Source organism: Urocitellus parryii, chromosome 7 (assembly GCF_045843805.1).
Source record: "Urocitellus parryii isolate mUroPar1 chromosome 7, mUroPar1.hap1, whole genome shotgun sequence".
Classification (NCBI taxonomy): domain Eukaryota; kingdom Metazoa; phylum Chordata; class Mammalia; order Rodentia; family Sciuridae; genus Urocitellus; species Urocitellus parryii.
The window spans coordinates 142,963,973-142,969,935 of NC_135537.1; the positions used below are offsets into that span (position 1 = coordinate 142,963,973).

Genomic DNA, 5,963 nt, shown 5'->3' on the forward strand with positions numbered 1-5,963 from the left:
CCGGCTCCTAGGCCTATCCAGCTAGGAAGTCACTCCACAAGAAGCAACCACAGTGTGGCCCAGGGTTGATGGTGACTCGAAGCAGGGGCTCAGAGGAAGGGATTCCAGAATTACTACTTATAGCGCTTTTTTTTTTTAATAAAAATTTAAGGGAAGCTATAGGTTCAACAAAATGCAGCAGAAAGCAGAGAATTTCCATATAACCCCTGTGCCCTGAATCCCTCCCAGCCTCCCCTACCAGAATAGTGCAGTTGTAACAACTGCTGAGCCTACATTATTATCCAAAGTCCATATTTTGGGTCTTTTTTCAAATATTTTTTAGTTTTAGTTTATGTGATGCTGGAGATCAAACCCAGTGCCTTAGGTGTGCTAGGAAAACGCCCACTGGGCCACAACCCAGCCCCTAAAGTCCAGAGTTTATTGTCGCGAGCAACCCAGGGCTGTGTGTGCAAGCTATGAGCATTTGAGCATGTGAGGGGACTGGTCTGGTGTTGTGCGCCGATTGGGCTGTGTGACAAATGTGTCCCCTCACTCTACCCATGATCCCACACAGCACTTGAGATGGGTGTGACTTGCCAAGATGTCAATCTGCTGACTAGAAGGCGTCACCAAGCAAGACTCCACCCTTCAAAACCCTGCTCCTTGCCTTATGGGTGGAATATCCCCAGTAAATGTGGGGGAGGTTCAAGTGTGGTCGCTCTCTTGCTCTTTCCAGCGCTGCCCAGCCTGGAGCTGATCCTTGGTCACTGAGCCACCCTGCCTTCATTCTTAGGATCTCATGTTCGTGTGCTTCGTGGTTTCTTCGCCGTTTTCTTATTGATGCAGCCAGCTCCTTTGAACCCAGGTCATCTCGCCAGCCCGGCCAGCTGGCGACAGTTTATCCCTAGGACTCACCATTGGGGACATATATTCTACAGTGGACTTGTATCCACCTCTGCAGGAACACAGTCTACTTTCACCACCCTAAAAATCCTCCTTGCTCAGCCTATTCATCCTTCCCTTAACTCCTGGCAACTGCTGATCTTTTTCCTGCCTTCATAGTTTTGCTTTTTCCAGAAGGTTCCATGGGTGGAATTATACAATAGGTAGCCTTTTCCAATTGGCTTCTGTTTTGTGCTACAACAACAGAATATCACATACTGGGTACCTTTTAAATAAGCAGAAATTTACTGACTTGGGCTTCCCAGCTTCTAGAACCACAAGATCAAGGGGCTGGCATCTGGCAAGGGCCTTCTTGCTGGGCCATCTCATGGAAGAAGGGCAAAGAGAAGGTTAGAGGGAGCCAAGTTCTTCATGTAAGAAACACGAAGTACAGCATTAATCCATGCACAAGGCCGGTGCCCTGTGACAAACTCCTCCTATTAGACCCCACCTCTCAAACCTCTGCACTGGGGATAGTCCCTAAGTGAATTGTGGGGACATGATCAAACCATTTCACTTTGTAATACACATTTAAGGTGGTTCTGTGTGTTTTCATGGCTTGGTAGTTCATCTCTTTATTTACTTTAGATTTACTATTTCACAGCAGTTTTGGGTGTGCAGCAAAATTGAGCACAAATTGGAGAATCTCCGCATGCTCTTTGCCCTTGTGCATGCTCTGCTTTTCCTCCATCAAGGTGCTGTATCTGCTACACAGCAAATGGAAAGATGCACTTTGAAGGAATGGGTATCTCGCAACAGTGAGTGAGGAAAATCGGGATACCAGGAAACACTACAAATGCAAAAATGAGTCTGATTTCTCCTAGCTGTATTTTATTATCTTTATATATATAAATTACTGCATCAAATTCATCATACTGATTTTATATATAAAAATGTGTGAAACTGGGGATTGAATCCAGGGGTACTCTACCACTGTTATTTCCCCAATTTTTAAAGCATTCTTTTTTAAAAATTTTTTTATCTATTTTTATGTGGTGCTGAGGATAGAACCCAGTGGCTCCACCACTGAACCACAATCCCAGCTGCCCCCCACTTTAAATTTAAAAATTTTTTTTTGGTACCAGGGATTGAATTTGGGGGCACTCGACCACTGAGCCACATCCCCAGCCCTATTTTGTATTTTGAGACAGGGTGTCGCTGAGTTGCTCAGTGCCTCACCGTCGCTGAGGCTGGCTTTGAACTCAAGATCCTCCTGCCTCAGCCTTCTGAGCTTCTGGGATTACAGACATTTGCCACTTTACTCGGCCCCACTTTTATTTTTGAGACAGGGTCTCATAAGTTGTCCAGGCTGACATCAAACTTAAGATCCTCCTGCCTTAACTTCTGAGCCTCTGGAATTATACGTGTGTGCCACTGGGTCCAGCTAAAAACTACTTTATGTGCCACTAAAGAAAAAATTTGCCACTTAACTAACTCTATCAGTTGTAACTGTTGTCATCCTGATTTCTAATTTGTGAAAATATGCAAAGACCACCACACCTCAGAATAAGTGAATAACACTGTTCTGTACATCTGCTTATCTCTAGTCATCTGATTTTGGTTTCTTTGAATTCTCTTGATGCCTTTTAAAAGCTTTTCTGTTTCTTCAAGTGATGCTGGGAAAACTGGATATCCGGATGAAAAAAAAATTGAATCCTTACATCATGTACGAAAATTAAAATAGATTAAAGAACTAACCATAAGATATATAACTATAAAACCCCTAAAAAATGCCAGGAACAGTGGTGCACACCAGTAATCCCAGTGGCTTGGGAGGCTGAGGCAGGAGGATCTCCAGTTCAAAGCCACCCTCGGCAACAGCGAGGTACTAAGCAACTCAGTGAGGCCCTGTCTCTGAATAAAATACAGAATGGGCCTGGGAATGTGGTTTAGTGGTCGAGTGCCCCTGAGTTCAATCCCTGGTACCCGCCCCCCCCCCAAAAAAAACCCCCAAAACTCTAAAAGAAATCAGAATGGGGGGCTGGGGATGTGGCTCAGGCAGTAGCACGCTCGCCTGGCATGCGTGCAGCCCAGGTTCGATCCTCAGCACCACATACAAAGATGTTGTGTCCGCCGAGAACTAAAAAATAAATATTAAAAAAATTCTTTCTCTCCTCTCAAAAAAAAAAATCAGAATGGGAAAGTTTCACGGTATTGAAATGTGGCTATATGATATGGTACCAAAAGCAAGAATGGACAAACAGGACCACATCAGACTTAATAACTGAACAGCCGAGCTGAGCATGGTGTTGCACACCTGTAATCCCAGCAACTCTGGAAGCTAAGGCAGGAGGATCATAAGCTTGAGGCCAGTCTGAGCAATTTAGCCAGATTTTATCTCAAAACAATTTTTTAAAAGGTCTGGGGGGTGTAGCTCTGTGATGAGCATTTGCCTAGCATGAGCTAAGCCACGGGTTGGAAACTGGTAAAACAATAAAACAAACTGCACAGCAAAGGAAAGAGATTGTAAATATTTTCCTATTCCATAGGTTGCCTTTCAAACATTGTATCTGGTAAGGAACTAATGTACAGAATATATTTTTTAAAACTATAAACACCAAATAACTCCATTTTACTTTTTTTTTTAAATTTTTTAAATATTTTTTTAGTTCTCGGCGGACACAACATCTTTGCTGGTATGTGGTGCTGAGGATCGAACCCGGGCCGCACGCATGCCAGGCGAGCGCGCTACCGCTTGAGCCACATCCCCAGCCCAATAACTCCATTTTAAAAATGGACAAAACCACTGTGAGATTATCTCCCATCCACTAGAATGACCACTACAAAAAAAAGGACATGAATAAACTGGAATTCTTGTGCCCTACTGCTGAGAATGTAAAATAGTGTAGCCATATGGCAAGTAGTGTGGAGATTCCTTTAAAAAAAAAAAAAAACAGACCTACCATATGATTCAATAGTCCTTTTGGGTATATATTCAAAAGAACTGAAAATGGACCTTGAATATATTTGTATACTGCTGTGATTGAAGCATTCACAATAGCTAAGAAGAATCTGCCTGACAACTAATGAATGGGTAAAGCAAACATGGTATATAGTCATAGTATATGCCTGTAAATCAGCAACTCAGGAGGCTGAGGCAGGAGGATGGCAAGTTTGAGGTCAGTCTCAGCATTTTAGAGACACCCTGTCTCAAAACAAAAGGCTGGGGATGTGGCTCAGTGGTAAAAGCATCCTGGGTTTAATTTCAGTACCCCCCCAAAAAAATGGTATATACAAATAATAAACTATTCACCCTTGCAAAGGAAGGAAATCCTGCCATATGCTACAACAGAATGAAAACTGTCTACATTATGCTAAATAAAACAAGCCAGTAAGAAAAAGAAAATATGATTCCACTCAGATGAGATATCTTAAGTCCACTCTTTAGAATGGTGGTTGTCAGGGATTGGGGTAGGGAAGAAAAGGGGAATGGCCATTCAGTGTGTCGGGTACCATTGTGCAAGATTAAAAAGTTGAGATGTGCCTATGGTTAACACCATGTACACTTAAAAGGGTTAAAATTATGCATTTTGTTTTGTTTTTAACTACACACACAAAACTCAAGTTTCTCCAAATCTCTACGATTCACATTTTTACAAAGTTCTACCCATAAGTAAGGATGAATTCGGCAGTGGTGATGGCAAAGTGGCCAACAGCGTGACTGGCCTGTTGGAGCTCCCTCCGGCAGGCTCTGGTGTATAGGAGGACTGGGTGACCCCTCCTTGTCCCCAGTGAGCATCCGAGCCCAGAAAGGAGAACTTCTCTTCTCCCTCGCCTCTTTCTGGGAGCAGATATTGTGTCCACAGACCAACCAAGGACAGAGGAATCTAATTTCATCTAAAAAAAAAAAAATTAAGATCTAGCAAATAAAAGACCCGCCAAAGTGTGCAGTAGCACAAGCACTGTGCTCCCAACCCCCTTACCTGTCATATAACAAACTAAACCTTACCTAATAAAAGCCCGTTTGCCCCACCCCCACCCCGAGTCCCAGTCTCCCTGTCCCCTTATTTTTCTCAGCTTTACCAACGTCGTGTGTCGTATCTTTGCAACTGGTACACTTAATCCCACGTCTTGCTTTTACTAATCCCAGGTGCTTGTGAGCTCTGTGCTTAAGATCAGCCCTTTGCATCTGGGTGGTTCTCTTGGATGAGACCTGCAGCCCTAGTACTGCAAGCTGATCCCTTCATTCAGGTGGCCTGCGAGCGTTCCCTCTTACCGCAACGTGCCCGGGCCTCTCCTCGAATGCCCTAAGCGCTTCCTCCAGGCGAGGCCGTCCTGCCTCGGCGGAGATGTACTCGGTCTTCTCCGCACTGAGAATACTGCGGGGTTGGAGGGGGAGGTGTTGGCTGTCCCCAGGCAGCCACTGGCTGCTGGCTTGGAGAGAGAAAGTCGCCTCCCGTCGCCCCGGAGCTTGGCCCCTATCCCTCGGGACTCCCTGCTTTGTTCTCAGAGCGCCCACCCAAGTTTTTCTCCCACACTTGCGCGCCGGCCACCTTGGAGTCTACCACTGGCCTCTTGCTTGCTGCAGGTGCACTGTGCCCTGGGGAGGGCTGAGGACAGGGGACACGCTGGGGTTCGGGTTGGCAGGGTTGGGGTGCCAGGCCGAGACCCGGAGAGGACGGATCGGTGCTCCGATCGCTAGCCCCGGTGGCCGGCAGCCTGGAGGGGCGGAGCGAGGCGAAGCGGCCCGCGCCGCCCTCCGCGCCTGCGCCACCTCCCCTCCACTGAGAGCTTGCACTGCTCGCTTGGCTGTCAGGCGCGGTGGCCAAGTGGTAAGGCGTCGGTCTCGTAAACCGAAGATCGCGGGTTCGAACCCCGTCCGTGCCTGGGGTAGAAGTGGACCCTGTTACTAGGGCCTCCTTTTGATCCTCTGTGTGGCATTTTTTTTTTTTCCTTTTGGATTCTGCTCGGGCGTCCTCCGGTCCCTCCTCCAATTTGCTTCTGAACAGACTAGTTACACCGCGGGCCAGGCAGCTCTCCCCCAGCTGCGCCGCTCCAGTAGGCGATCGTCTTCACCGCCTCCCCTGCGCCGCCGTGGGCGT

At 46.6% G+C, this 5,963-nt stretch overlaps 1 non-coding gene across 1 annotated transcript; it reads left to right on the top strand.

Moving 5' to 3' along the window:
- Nucleotides 1–5,676: 5,676 nt before the first annotated feature.
- Nucleotides 5,677–5,748, top strand: Trnat-cgu (transfer RNA threonine (anticodon CGU)). Its single transcript has one exon. It is a non-coding gene; the product is annotated as a tRNA-Thr (tRNA).
- Nucleotides 5,749–5,963: the final 215 nt, after the last annotated feature.